The sequence below is a fragment of the Martes martes genome (genome assembly GCF_963455335.1).
Source record: "Martes martes genome assembly, chromosome: 1".
Lineage (NCBI taxonomy): Eukaryota > Metazoa > Chordata > Mammalia > Carnivora > Mustelidae > Martes > Martes martes.
In genome coordinates, this window is record NC_137888.1 from 171,931,929 (window position 1) to 171,947,050 (window position 15,122).

Sequence of the window (15,122 nt, forward strand, 5' to 3'; positions counted from 1 at the left end):
ATTTTTCTGCATGTGGCTGTCCAATTTTCCCAGCACCATTTGTTGAAGAGGCTGTCTTTTTTCCACTGGATATTCCTTCCTGCTTTGTCGAAGATTAGTTGACCATAGAGTTGATGGCCTATTTCTGGGCTCTCTATTCTGTTCCATTGATCTATGTGTCTGTTTTTGTGCCAGTACCATACTGTCTTGATAATGACGGCTTTGTGATAGAGCTTGAAGTCCGGAATTGTGATGCCACCGACGTTGGCTTTCTTTTTCAATATTCCTTTGGCTATTCGAGGTCTTTTCTGGTTCCATATAAATTTTAGGATTATTTGTTCCATTTCTTTGAAAAAAAAATGGATGGGATTTTGATAGGGATTGCATTAAATGTGTAGATTGCTTTAGGTAGAATAGACATTTTCACAATATTTGTTCTTCCAATCCATGAGCATGGAACATTTTTCCATTTCTTTGTGTCTTCCTCAATTTCTTTCATGAGTACTTTATAGTTTTCTGAGTATAGATTCTTTGCCTCTTTGGTTAGGTTTATTCCTAGGTATCTTATGGTTTTGGGTGCAATTGTAAATGGGACTGACTCCTCAATTTCTCTTTCTTCTGTCTTGTTGTTAGTGTAAAGAAATGCGACTGATTTCTGTGCATTGACTTTATATCCTGACACTTTACTGAATTCCTGTACAAGTTCTAGCAGTTTTGGAGTGGAGCCTTTTGGGTTTTCCACATATCATCTGCAAAGAGTGATAGTTTGACTTCTTCTTTGCCAATTTGGATGCCTTTAATTTCTTTTTGTTGTCTGATTGCTGAGGCTAGGACTTCTAGTACTATGTTGAACAGCAGTGGTGATAACGGACATCCTTGCCGTGTTCCTGACCTTAGAGGAAAACCTTTCAGTTTTTCTCCATTGAGAATGATATTTGCGGTGGGTTTTTCATAGATGGCTTTGATAATATTGAGGTATGTGCCCTCTATCCGTACACTTTGAAGAGTTTTAATTAGAAAGGGATGCTGCACTTTGTCAAATGCATTTTCAGCATCTATTGAGAGTATCATATGGTTCTTATTCTTTCTTTTGTTAATGTATTGTATCACACTGATGGATTTGTGGATGTTGAACCAACCTTGCAGCCCTGGAATAAATCCCACTTGGTCGTGGTGAATAATCCTTTTAATGTACTGTTGGATCCTATTGGCCAGTATTTTGGTGAGAATTTTCGCATCTGTGTTCATCAAGGATATTGGTCTGTGATTCTCTTTTTTGGTGGGATCCTTGTCTGGTTTTGGGATCAAGGTGATGCTGGCCTCATAGAATGAGTTAGGAAGTTTTCCTTCCATTTCTATTTTTTGGAACAGTTTCAGGAGAATAGGAATTAATTCTTCTTTAAATGTTTGGTAGAATTCCCCTGGGAAGCCGTCTGGTCCTGGACTTTTGTTTGTTTGGAGATTTTTGATGACTGTTTCAATCTCCTTACTGGTTATGGGTCTGTTCAGGTTTTCTATTTCTTCCTGGTTCAGTTGTGGTAGTTTATATGTCTCTAGAAATGTATCCATTTCTTCCAGGTTGTCAAATTTGTTGGCATAGAGTTGCTCGTAGTATGTTCTTATAATTGTTTGTATTTTTTTGGTGTTGGTTGTGATCTCTCCTCTTTCATTCATGATTTTATTTATTTGCGTCCTTTCTCTTTTCTTTTTGATAAGTCTGGCCAGGGGTTTGTCAATCGTATTAATTCTTTCAAAGAACCAGCTCCTAGTTTCGTTGATTTGTTCTATTGTTTTTTAGTTTCTATTTCATTGATTTCTGCTCTGATCTTTATGATTTCTCTTCTCCTGCTGGGTTTAGGCTTTCTTTGTTGTTCTTTCTCCAACTCCTTTAGGTGTAGGGTTAGGTTGTGTATTTGAGACCTTTCTTGTTTCTTGAGAAAGGCTTATACCACTATATATTTTCCTCTCAGAACTGCCTTTGTTGTGTTCCACAGATTTTGAACTGTTGTGTTTTCATTATCATTTTTTTCTGTGAATTTTTTTCAATTCTTCTTGTGTTTCAATTCTTCTTCTTCTGTTACTGTATATTGTCTCTGTTTCTTTCTGATCTAGTACTTTTAGGGTCTCTCTTTGCTTAGAGGACCCCTTTCAATATTTCCTGTAGAGCTGGTTTGGTGTTTGCAAATTCTTTCAGCTTTTGTTTGTCCTGGAAGCTGTTTATCTCTCCTACTATTTTCAATGATAGCCTAGCCGGATATAATATTCTTGGCTGCATGTTTTTCTCATTTAGCGCTCTGAATATATCATGCTAGTTCTTTCTGGCCTGCCAGGTCTCTGTGGATAGGTCTGCTGCCAATCTAATGTTTTTACCCTTGTATGTTCCAGACTTCTCTTCCCAGGCTGCTTTCAGGATTTTCTCTTTGTCACTAAGACTTGTAAATTTTACTATCAGGTGACAAGGTGTGGACCTATTTTTATTGATTTTGAGGGGCATTCTTAGCATCTCCTGGATTTTGATGTTTGTTCCCTTTGCCATATTAGGGAAATTCTCTCCAATAATTGTCTCCAATATACCTTCTGCTCCCCTCTCTCTCTCTTCTTCTTCTGGAATCCCAATTATTCTAATGTTGTGTCGTCTTATGGTGTCGCTTATCTCTCGAATTCTCTCCTCGTGGTCCAGTATTTGTTTGTCTCTCTTTTGCTCAGCTTCTTTATTCTCTGTCATTTGGTCTTCTATGTCACTAATTCTTTCTTCTGTCTCATTTATCCTAGCAGTGAGAGCTTCCATTTTTGATTGCACCTCATTAATAGCTTTTTTTATTTCAATTTGGTTAGATTTTAGTTCTTTTATTTCTCCAGAAAGGGCTTTTATCTCTCCGGAGAGGGTTTCTCTAATATCTTCTATGCCTTTTTCGAGCCCGGCTGGAACCTTGAGAATCATTCTGAACTCTAGATCTGTCATATTACCAATGTCTGTATTGATTAGGTCCCCAGCCTTCGGTACTGCCTCTTGTTCTTTTTTTTTTGTGGTGAGTTTTTCCGCCTTGTCATTTTGTCCAGATAAGATTTGCTTTCTCCTCCTCTGGAATTCTGCTGTTCTTGGTGAGTGAAGTTGGTCTTGGCTGGGTTTCTTGTTGATCTTCTGGGGGAGGGGCCTGTTGTAGTGATTCTCAAGTGTTTTTGCCCCAGGCGGAATTGCACCGCCCTTACCAGGGGCGGGCTAAGTAATCGGCTCGGGTTCGCTTTCAGGAGCTTTTGTTCCCTGAGCGCTTTCCGTAGAGTTCCGGGAGACAGGAATGAAGATGGCGGCCTCCCAATCTCCGGCCTGGAGGAGCCGAGAACTTGGGGTCCCGCTCTTCAGTGTGCCCTCAGAGAAAGGCGCCCAACCGCCCCCGTCTCCCTGGCCTCTGGTCGCGCTTGGAGGAAAGCGCTCAATTGCTCGCACTTGGAGAAAAGCGCCCAGTTGCTTCCGTCTCTGTGGCCTCCGGCCACACTCCGAGCTCACCCAGCCTGCGACTGGTTCAAGGTAACCCTGAGCTGAGAGCTCACTCCTCAGCTCTGTCTCTGTAGCCGGTTTCCCGGCTCTAATACCTGTGAACTCTGCAACACTGAGACACACCCGGTCCTTCTGTGACCCCGTGGGACCTGGGGTTACACTGACCCCACATGGGCTTTCCCCCAGTTTAGCCTCCAGAGCGATGTCCCTCCGTGGAGCAGACTTTTAAAAGTCCTGATTTTGTGCTCCGTTGCTCTGCTGCTTGCTGGGAGCCGGCCCCTCCCCCCGTGGTCTATCTTCCTGTCGCTTTGGATTCACTTCTCTGCCGGTCCTACCTTTCAGAAAGTGGTCGATTTTCTGTTTCTAGAATTGCTGTTCTTCTCTTCGATTTCCCGTTGGATTTGTAGGTGTTCGCAATGGTTAGATAAGCTATCTAGCTGATCTCCTGCTACCTGATGTCATCTCAGCCTGCTACTTCTCCGCCATCTTGACTCCTCTCCCCTTCATTGTTTTTAAATATACAAGCTAAACTTCATATCCTCTGTGAAACCTTCCCTGCCCTCTCCTCTCACAGATTTTGTCTCTCCTTTCTCTGTGTTTTCAGATTATTTAGAATATGCCGTTATCTTAGTGGCACTTATTGTAATTATATTTTAACTCTTTTCCACATGTCAAACCTTAACAGAATTTTTGATTTCACCCTTGTTGTCACCAAACCTTTTCCTCTCTTTGTCTTCCCAGTCCTGATAGCAGCATCAGTGACTCAGCTGCTCCATCCAAAAATCTAGAAGTCACCTTGATTTCCCTCTTGTTCTCATCTTGCTCATCTAATTAACAGTAAGCCCTTTGGTTCTATAGGCTAAATATATCCCAAAGCTTTTCTTTCTCACCTCCAAACTGGTCTGTCTGCTTTTACTCTTGCTTTCTTTCAATCCATTCTCCATACAGGGGCCACAGTTCTTTCAAAATGTAAAGCATTTTGAAATCTCTGCTCCTCCTCTTTTGAAAGACAGCCATATCTTCTGGTGCAGTGCCAGCCACCTCCCCAAGATACAATGGTGAAGGTCAGAGTAAATGGATTTGACTGTACTGGGTGCCTGGTTATCAGGGGTGCTTTTAACTCTGGCAGGTGGATATTGTCACCATCAAGAACCCTTTCATTGACCTCAACTACATGGTCTGTATGTTCCAGTATGATTCCACCCAGGGCAAATTCTGTGGCATAGTCAGGTCTGAGAATGGGAAACCTGTCATTAGTGGGAAGCCCATCTCCATCTTCCAGGAGCAAGATCCCACCAACATCAAATGGGGTGATACTTGTACTGAGTATGTTGTGGAGTCCACTGGGTTCTTCACCATGATGGAGAAGGCTGGGGCTCACTTGAATGGTGGGGCCAAGAGGGTCATCACCTTTGCCTCTTCTACTGATGCCCGGATGTTTGTGTTGGGCACGGACCATAGAAATATGACAACTCCCTCAAGATTGTCAGCAATGCCTCCTGTACCACCAACTGCTTGGTCCTTCTGGCCAAGGTCATCCATGACAACTTCGGTACTGTGGAGGAACTTGGGACCACAATCCATGCCATCACTGCCACCTAGAAGACCATGGACAGCCCCTCTGGAAAGTTGTGGTCTGATGCCAAGGGGCTGTACAGAACATCGTCCCTGCTTCTACTGGTGCTGCTAAGGCTGTAAGCAAGGTCATCCCTGAGCTGAATGGGAAACTCAATGGCATGACCTTCTGTGTCCCCACCCCCAATGTGTCCATCATGAAACTGACCTGCTGCCTAGAGAAAGCTGCCAAATATGATGACATCAAGAAGGTGGTGAAGCAGGCATTGGAGGGCTCCATCAAGGGCATTCTGGACTACACCAAAGAGCAGGTTGTCTCCCGCAACTCTAACAATGACACCCCCTCTTCCACTTTTAATGCTGGAGCTGGCATTGCTCTCATTGACCACTTTGTCAAGCTCATTTCCTGGTATGACAATGAATTTGGCTACAACAAAGGGAGTCCTTGCCCCACCTCATCCCCCAACACACTGAGAATCTCCTGACCTCCACAGTTTCCATTTAGATCTACTGAATAAGGGGAAGGGTTTGGGGAGCCCTACCTTGTCATACCATCCATAAAGTATACTGAACCTAGCCAGGAAAAAAAAAAAAAAAGAGTAAAAGAAGTCAGGTCAATTCTAGCTGAAAATCCTCCATTAACTTTTCCTTTCAGTGAAATAAAATCCAAACTTATTGTGCCAGGTAAGGACCTACATGAGTTAATTAATTAATTAATTAATTAAGAGGCTTTCACATATAATGTATTATTTGCCCCAGGGGTACAGGTCTGTGAATCATCAGGCTTACACACTTCACAGCACTCACTGTAGCACATACCCTCCTCAAGGTCTATAACCCAGCTACCCTATCCCTACACCCCCATAGGCTTTATTTTTTTATAGGAGTTTCAGGTTTATATAAAATTGAGGAGATGGTTCAGAGAGGCCCTTTTACCCACTTCTCCTCCTACCACCCAGTTTCCCCTACTATTAATATTTTGCATTAGTATAATACATTTGTTACAGTTCAACCAATATTGATACATTAAATGAAGTCCTTAGATTATATTAGGGTTCAATGTTTGCCTTATATAGCAATATGGGTTTTGATGTATATGTAATGTCATATATCCACCAGTACAGTATCATACAGATGGTTTTATTGCTCTAAAAATCCTTTTTATCCCTCCCTTTCTCATTTTTCTCCAAAACTCCTGGCAATAAGTAATATTTAAAATTGTTTCTATACAAACCATAAGAGACTCTTAATCTCAAAAACAAACTGAGGGTTGCTGGTGGGGGATATGGAGAGGGTGATTGGGTTATGGACATTGGGGAGGGTATGTGCTATGGTGAGTGCTGTGAAGTATGTAAACTGATGATTCACAGACCTGTACCCCTGGGGCAGTTAATACATTATGTGTTAATAAAAATAATTAATAAATTAAAAAAATAAAATTGTCTCTATAGTTTTATCTTTTCCAGAATATCCATAGTTGGAGTCATAGAATATATAGCCTTTGTGTTGTTTATTTTAAATTACTTATCTGACCTTACTAGAATGCACTCTCCAGGGTACCAGGAACATTGTCTATTCTGTGTGTTGCTCATTTCTCAGTACCCCAGTGAGACTGAGCACACAGAAGACCCCAACAGTTAGAAGTTGGTGAGTGAATGAATAACCACCTGTTGTCTGCAGCAGGCTCTGTGTTCTCTGAAGGCAGGCACTGTGTCTTATTTTCTGGTGTCACCAGTGCTTAGCACAGAATGTTGCACAGGAAGGGAATTCAGTAAAAGTTCATTGAGTAATATTGAATAAAATTTGACCTCCATCATTTATTATCTGTGTGACCTTGGGCAGGTCCCTTTCCAACCTCTTTGAACCTCATTTATAATGCTCATTTCTTAGGGTTGTTGTCAAGATTAAAGGAGGTCACATTGAACTACATCAAAAGCTAGTGATGTACTCTATATTGGCTAATTGAATTTAAATACAAAAATAAAGTAAAAGATAGGAATAAAGCTAAAAGAAACTGTAAAAAAATTAAAGAAGTTCAGTGATACAGTATTGTATCATTGTATGGGATTGCTATTGCTGTCATTGGTCACTTTTCTGCTAAACATGTCAACAAAGCATTCCTCAGTAATGCCAAAGCTACTCCTTACTAGCCTTCACAGGCCTGGGATGCCTCATATGGTATATTCTCAGGAGGCCGAAAGGATGTTATAATAATTCTTTTGCTTCTGTATTGTTTATAGTAACGCAAGCCTGCTTGGTAACTTGTAGCTACCTACAGACACATTGCTATTGCCAACACATAGTTCTTATTTCCCCCGTGCCTCCCTAGTGTTTCCATTAGCCATGTAATGTAGTTTTCTCCAGCTAATGATTAGCAACCAACTGTTACTGTGTTAATGCCTGTGTTCAGTTCATTAAAAAAAAACACAAGAACCCACACACAAAAACAACCCCAAACTCCGGATAGGGATTCTTGTTCATTTAAAAACTGTTTAAGGTTCAGAGGATGCTTTTCTCCAATTTAAAAAGAAAAAGAGTGATCATTCAACTCAGGGACTTTAAGGTGGCATCGATGGTTATTTGAAAAAGTTAAATTGGAGTGCAATTCACTGATATTGTTAAGCGTAACAGCTACTGCGGCTATATTTAAACATGCATTCCAAAGTGTAGGGTGAGGAAAATTGATTTTGCAGATGCTCAGATGAAAGCAGTTACTTTATATTAGGCAAAAAAAAAGGCAGTTTGAGATTATCTCAGTTTGAGGAAAGTCCGATTTTAGACCAGCCAAAGAATAGGGATACAGTGGGGGGCCAGGAAATGTGGAAGGTGTTATCACTGATCCGGAGTATAGAGGATTAGGGAGAGTGTGGGGAGATAGTGTTAAACCAGGTATGTTTGGATCATTTATTTTTAGTTTTCTTTCCCAGTTTAGTTCTGAGACATCCTGAGTCTTTAATCCAAGCCTCCTGCTCTCTTGTTTCACTGTGTGTATTTTAACCTTTTCCATCACTTGCCTCATCACAACATATGTGTCGTCTCACCTATTCCATTAGCAATCTGTTAAACTGAGACCCTATTTAGTGAGTACTAAATGAGCTAAGCATGAGCTTGTTTAGGTAATGTGTTTGCAAATTTGTCAGGATTCTCTGGGAATATCATTTCTGACCTCAAGATGATGATAACTGCTACTTTGGATTTGGGGCATTTTATTTTAAGATACTTATCTTTTCAAAATTTCCCTGAAATCACTTCCCATAGACATCCACCACCTCTGCCCAAATAGACAAAGTTAGCCTTGAGCTGGACAAGTGGGCAGTTAAATGTGGATGATAATCAGAAAAGTGTAGCAATGGGCGGGTGTGGAGTACTCAGGTTTCCCTCCTCCCAATTTCAGCCCTTCCAAATTAGCTTTCCTGTCTCTGTCCTGAGACCAGGAATGTAGATATAATAAGGATCCCAGCTTATTATATGCAGAGACTATTTCTCGTCAATTAATATTTTATTTTTTTAAAGATTTTATTTATTTATTTATCTATTTATTTGACAGACAGAGATCACAAGTAGGCAGAGAGGCAGGCAGAGAGAGAGGAGGAAGCAGGCTCCCCGCTGACCAGAGAGCCGGATGTATGCAATGCGGGGCTCAATCCCAGGACCCTGGGATCATGACCTGAGCCGAAGGCAGAGGCTTTAACCCACTGAGCTACCCAGGCACCCCTGGATTAATATTTTAGATTTGATTGTATAAACAGTTGGTTTATCCACTTCTCTCATTTTCTCATTTAACAGACTGATTTGACCAAATTGCTCGTGTGTCTTCAGTTCATAGAGTATCAGATCAAACCCACCGAATTTTTGCTTTTGCAGGTCAAAATGGTGAAATATTAGTAACTTTATACATCCAACATAATAAAAATAGCCAATAACAGCTAACATTTTTTACATGTAACATCTATTAATTGTAGTGTTTATTCAGATTAACATAAGCAAAGCACCTATGGCAGCCCTGGCATAATAGGGTGCTTATCTTGTGCTTTAGTTTAAGCACTGTACATGGATGACTCCACTTAACCCTCACAAACACTTTTTGTGTTTTATACCTGAAGAAAATAAAGCTCAGGAAGGTTAAGCAAAGTAGCCGTGTTGAAATCGCACTAAGAGATGAGCTAGGATCTGACCCTGAGCAGTTTATCTTTCAGCCTGCTCTCTTACCCATTATGTACCTAGTCCCACCCACCATACACATCTTTCTCCTTGGAGACATGTTACTAAATAAACAAGAAAATCCTATTTAAATCAGCATTGTTGATAATTCTAGCCGTTCACATGTATCTACAGTTACCTATGCTTGTATAAACACTTTTTCTTCTCTTTCCTTAGTAACCTTTTATCATAAAGTTATGCTCTAACTTACTATTGAAACATTTATTACAATTGATCTATCAGTTTGTAATCATTATAATCATTATTACAGTTATTAACTGTGGTATCTCTTGTTATTATTGTTGGTTTTGGATCTAAATATTAACTTTCAACTGCTACATTTCTCACTATTATTAACTTTGGAGGGAACTTCAGTATGCACTCCCCCATTTTATAGAAGGGAAACATTTCTGTCTGCTAGACCCAAGGCTTAGAACATTTGAAGACTTTCAGCAGTCTTCAATTGAGCACAGAAGATATGGAAGCTTTTATGGCAGTTACTGGGCTGGAGTAGGGTAATGTATCTTGCATTAAGTAATTCGCCAGCATCTTTAGTTGTTGTTAGGTTCAAAGAAACAATGAAAAGTAAAAGAAGCCTGTCATCACCTCCTGCAGCTGAAAATCATTATTCACTCATTATTGGTTATTTTGAGTGTGCATGTGAACATTGTGAACATATAAAAGTCTGTCTTTATATTAGGATGGGGTTATATTTGAGGTTCAGATCATCTCTTTGAAGCTTCAGTTATGAACTGTTCAGTAAGCAAGGACTGTGCCTTCTGAAGTTTGCATACAACATGATTTCTCTAGGGAAACTCATAAAAGGAACATGATATATAAAACTCCTAACTCCTTGCTTCATGAGACTGACTGCTTCTTAGCTCTGGCTGTCTCCTAACAAAATTTTACCAACAAAATTTCCTTGTATATGATACAAGATGACCATACCTTATTTTAAATCAGAAGAGTTTGCAGAGCATTTCTAATATTTTTTAAAGCATATGGAAAAATGTCTAGCATATTTTAAACCAGGGAAGACAACTATTTTGGCAAATACCTAGGAAGGTGGAATTGGATTTAATGAAGCACTGAGTCTGAGATCACAGACCATTAAAGTTGAAGTGACCTTCAAAAATATTTTGAAACCATGTCTTTCCCTTAGTGTAAGAATCTGCTTTTTTCCTTTTTTCTTTTAAGATTTTATTTATCAGAGAGAGAGAGGGAGAGAGGGGGAGAGCAAAGAAGGAGAGTGAGAAGGAGAAGCAGATTCTCCACTGAGCAGAGAGCCCATTTTGGTTGCGGGGCTCTGTCCCAAGACACTGAGATCTGCTGAAGGCAGATGCTTAACCAACTGAGCTATCAGGTGCCCCATCTTTTTTTTTTTTTCTTTTTAGAGTTTCTTTTTTGCTTTTTAAAGATTTTATTGATTTATTGTTTGATTTGACACACAGAGAGAGTGCGCCTGCTTGTGTGCATTGGGAGAACAAGCAGGGGGAGTGGCAGGCAGAGGGAGAGTGAGAAGCAGACTCCCTGCAGAGCAGGAAGCCCAATACAGGTCTCTGCTCCAGGACCCTGAGATCATGACTTGAGCTGAAGGCTCAATGCTTAACTGACTGATGCTTAACTGACTGAGCCACCCAGGCTCCCCCTATCTTTTTTCTTTAATGCCTTTTTTGACGGGGTATTTACTACTTATAAGGTAGCCAATGACATTGTGGACCAAGTCCCTACACTTTGTTTTAATTAATGAGAATCCTATTTCTTTTTAACATCTTCCCATTGGTCATGGATATTCAGAGTTATATAGGCAAACTTAAAGAGAGTAGGAAAATTGTACTGATACTGATTTTCAGTGTGTACACTGATTTTTCCTTGCATCGTTTTTTGTCTTTAACACGATGAGGACTTTAGATGCAGATCCTGCCAAAGAACTAAGCCTGTAACTCTTTTCCCTCTAATTAGTTCACTCTCAAACTAAATTAGGTCTGAATCAGCAATCTGCAATAAATTCATTAAGATTATTATCTGGTGAGTACTATCAATTTTACTGCTGTCCCTGAATTATTATTTCCTATTTGTTTACATTACAAATTCAGTAGGAGTAATTGTGTAATAAGAAAGTGATACTGTCACTTTAAATAAACTGCTCAGCAACTAAAACATCAGGACTATAATTAAAAGCATCACTCACAGCTTTCATTTTAATACATAAAGGAGAAGGACATGATTAGATTTTAATGGACTTTCTTTTGTTTTAACTATATTATTATTATTTTTAAAATCTGGATGTGGTGATTTCAAAACACCACTAAATGTTACTAAGCATCCTTAATTTCATATGTTGAGGATGTCTTAAATTTAACTGTCTTTGCCTCTGATACCTTGCTTTCAATTTTTAATCTGTTCCTTAGATATAAGCACAATTCCTTCTAGTACCCAGGTTGGAGCAATTCTCCAAAGTAGTTTAGAAAAATTCCCAGGCTGGTAAACTCCCTTATTCCCAGTTGATCAATGGCAAAAAGTGTAAGGTCACACACTAAGACCCAAGCAAATGTCCCCTTGTGCACCACAGCCCTTGGTCCAACATAAGCCCCTTGGTTGAGTTTGCTTGAGGATAACCAAAGGAGTGTCTGGGGGCTTATAACCTGGGTTGAGGGTCTCAGTTGCTGAGTTACCTTCTTTGAGTCTCAGTTTCTTTTTATGTAAAATGGAAAAAATAAAATCTACCTGTAGGGTTGTTGTGAGAGGTGTCTCAGATTAAGGATCTGAGCCTATTTTGTTAAGTATAAAGGGTGGTGCTGATGTTGACTAAGATTACTCTCTACTTGTGCAATTCAAAGTGTCTGGAACTATACCTGAAGTCCCAAAACAGCCTTTCCATTGTTCCGCCCCATGCTGGAAATTTGAACTACAAAAATCATTCCTTTGAAATGAATTATGATTTCTCAGTGTGCCATATGTAAATCACATCAGGCGATTTTTAGCACTTGAAGACTCCTGGATGTGACCCCTTGCTGGTCTACAGAATTAGTGTTTCTGGGGAATGCACTTCAGGGAACCTGAGATAGACCAGGAAAAGTAAAAAAAAGAAACTCGTTGGGAGGTGGGAATGGTCATAGTTTGGGAGAGCAAGGCTGAGAGTTACTAAAAGAAAGATCCCTGAATAGGTTGTATGTAGAGGGCCAGTGTCCAGTCTAGAGGCCAAGCAGCATGAAGGAGTTTAAAAGAGAAACCCTCTCTATGTGGGAAGGAGTGTAAAAGCAAGAATGAATATGAGAGTGAGAGCAAGAGCAAGCAAGCTAAAGAGAATATGAACCTGAGTGTATGGCAGAGTTGGGGAGGATACATGGCAGAACAAAGCCCACTGAATTTATTTTAGCTCCCTGAGACCCTTAAGATTCTCTTATGGTTTAATGGAAGCATATCTCTGAAGTCCCAGATTTTACTCTCTAAACTCTGTTTTCTCTTTATCTTATGGCAAAGGGGGAAAAAAAGGGGGAGGGGGAATTATATAACTAGATTTTCAATACTCCATTAGTGGGCATTACTTGAAAGTTGGACTTAATGATGTTTAAATAACTGATTAATGGTGCCCTGTGAGTACCAATAGAATAGCCTAGGGGCCTTAAAGCATTTAAGAATAGGCACAATCTTTTATTTTTGAAAGAAAAAAAATGGCAATTCATTTTAGATTCCAAATTAATGTACACGTGTCCTATCCACCATGCTCAGCTATATCTTGTGTCATTATTTATACCTGTTTTAACTGAAACTTACAGTTTGAAGAGTTAGACTTTTGCAGGTGAATCTCTAGGGCAACTTTTAATATTTTCAGGGCCCAGGGCAACAATACAAATGATTTTGCACTTGGTATATCTATCTAAATATTTAAAAGTTGTAAATCAGGCTCACAAACTATTAAATAAGGTAAGTTTCGTCCTCCTACAGTAACCAATTAATATTATAATGACTTGGAAGGCCAGGGTGTGGACTTCTCGGAATTTGGTGCCAACATGTGGTAGCAAAGATAGCCAGTCAGCAGCCTGTACACCCTCCCGCCAGCCCACATCCATCCATGTACGTGGATATTTCAACCTGCGTGGTTAAGTTCAGTTCTCAGTCTCTGCAGGCAGCAGCCTCTAGAAGCTGGCTCAATGCCAGTTGAACAGAGAATTCTGATGTCCTCGGTGCTTGGATTCAGGTCCAAGGCTAGGCTCATCGATTTGGTCTTGGGAACTCTCTAATGTATGGGTGCCATGACAGGGGCTCCTTTTGCCTGGACACAAGGAAGTTACTGGGAGTCTTGCAAAATTGTGGTTATAAAACTGGAAGGAAACTTGGAGATCATTTGATCCAAGGCCTTCATTTTGCAAATGAAGCGGCTGAGATGCACAGAGGTTATGTGACTAGTCCAGGTCATAGCCCTACTTAAGGGAAGAATTGAGACTAGAGCTCAGATCTTCTTTCATCCATTCCTCTCTGTCCAACCTTTTTATACAGAGTGAAATCCCCAAATAGGTATAATTTCTATTACTTCTTCAGTTTGAAAATGACATTCAGGCCATCTTTTAAATCACCATCTTCCCCAGGGTAACTAGTGACTTAGACTGGGAGCCTTGGAGGCAGTGAGTCCATCCTGGCATTGTAGTAACCAGGAAGGAGGAAGGCAGGGGAGGTGGGGAGATGGCGTCTTCCTTAAGCAAATGCTGTAATGTACAACAAAGCTAAAGAAAAAACTGAATGAGCTAAAAACCGTTTTTTTTTTTAAATTTTTTTACCAAAATAAGTCATAGGACCACATGTGGTAGCACAATATGACACACTCTTGGTGGCACCCCATTCTTTTATTCCATTCTCTGTGTAAAAAGGAATTCCTGTGACAACTTCTGGAATGGAGAGCAGTTACATAAAATACATTTTCACCCTTTTTACTTGATTCTCCAACCTCCAAGGCTAACTGAATGTATTATTATTATTATTTTGTTAGGAAATTATGAGTTTGTTTTTCACTGAATGCTCAAAGGGAAGTGTATTTTGGTAGCAGAATTCTTACCAATTACACAGGAGACCCACATCTAATTTCCAGACTACCATACTCTAATTCTAGCTAATACTAGCTAGTTATCTGACTGAGGAAGTTTGGCTAGATATCTTAGAGATTAGGAAAGGGGATTCTGAAACCCACTGTTGCTCTATGACCTCAGGCATGTCACTTAACTTCTCTGAACCTCACTTTCTCATCTGCAAAATAGAGCTAATAGTGCCTATCCTACAGAACTGTTACGAGATTAAATGAATTATATAAGGGAGGTGCCTGGAAGGATGACTGGGATTTGATAAAGTTTACTTTTATTATTGGCTGTAGTTTTGAGTGTATACCTAGAAAACACACATGTAAATACTATAGACATCACAAACTACAGATGGCCAAAGTCAGCCTTATATTTTTTTCAAAACCCACTTCTTCCCTTGTGTTTTTATTGTTGATTTGACACTGACACTACAAGTTACTCAGTTTTCCCAAGCCAGAATTCTGGGGATCATCTTAAAAAACTCTTTTTTCCCTTGTACCTTAAGTCTAATCAGTCACTCAGTGTTGTGGACTGAGTTTTTCAATAATTCAAATCAAGTCAAGATTTAGATTTAAGTACCTTTTTTTTTTTTTTTTTTTTTTTTTTAACTTTTTAGAGAGAGCAAGTACGTGTGCAGTGGGCGTGGGGGAATGGCAGAGGGAGAGAGAGACTCTTAAGCAGGCTCCACACCCAGCATGGAGCCCAACATGGGGCTTGATCTCACAACCCTGAGATCATGACCTGAGCTGAAATCAAGAGTTGAACGCTTAAACAACAGAGCCACCCAGATGCCCCTAGAT

The 15,122-nt window shown here is 40.0% G+C and overlaps 1 pseudogene across 1 annotated transcript; it reads left to right on the plus strand.

The window, feature by feature from the left end:
- The first annotated feature begins 4,530 nt into the window (after positions 1-4,530).
- On the plus strand, positions 4,531-5,535 carry LOC308348284 (glyceraldehyde-3-phosphate dehydrogenase-like; annotated as a pseudogene). Its single transcript has one exon. The product of its transcript is annotated as a glyceraldehyde-3-phosphate dehydrogenase-like (transcript).
- The last annotated feature ends 9,587 nt before the right edge of the window (positions 5,536-15,122 follow it).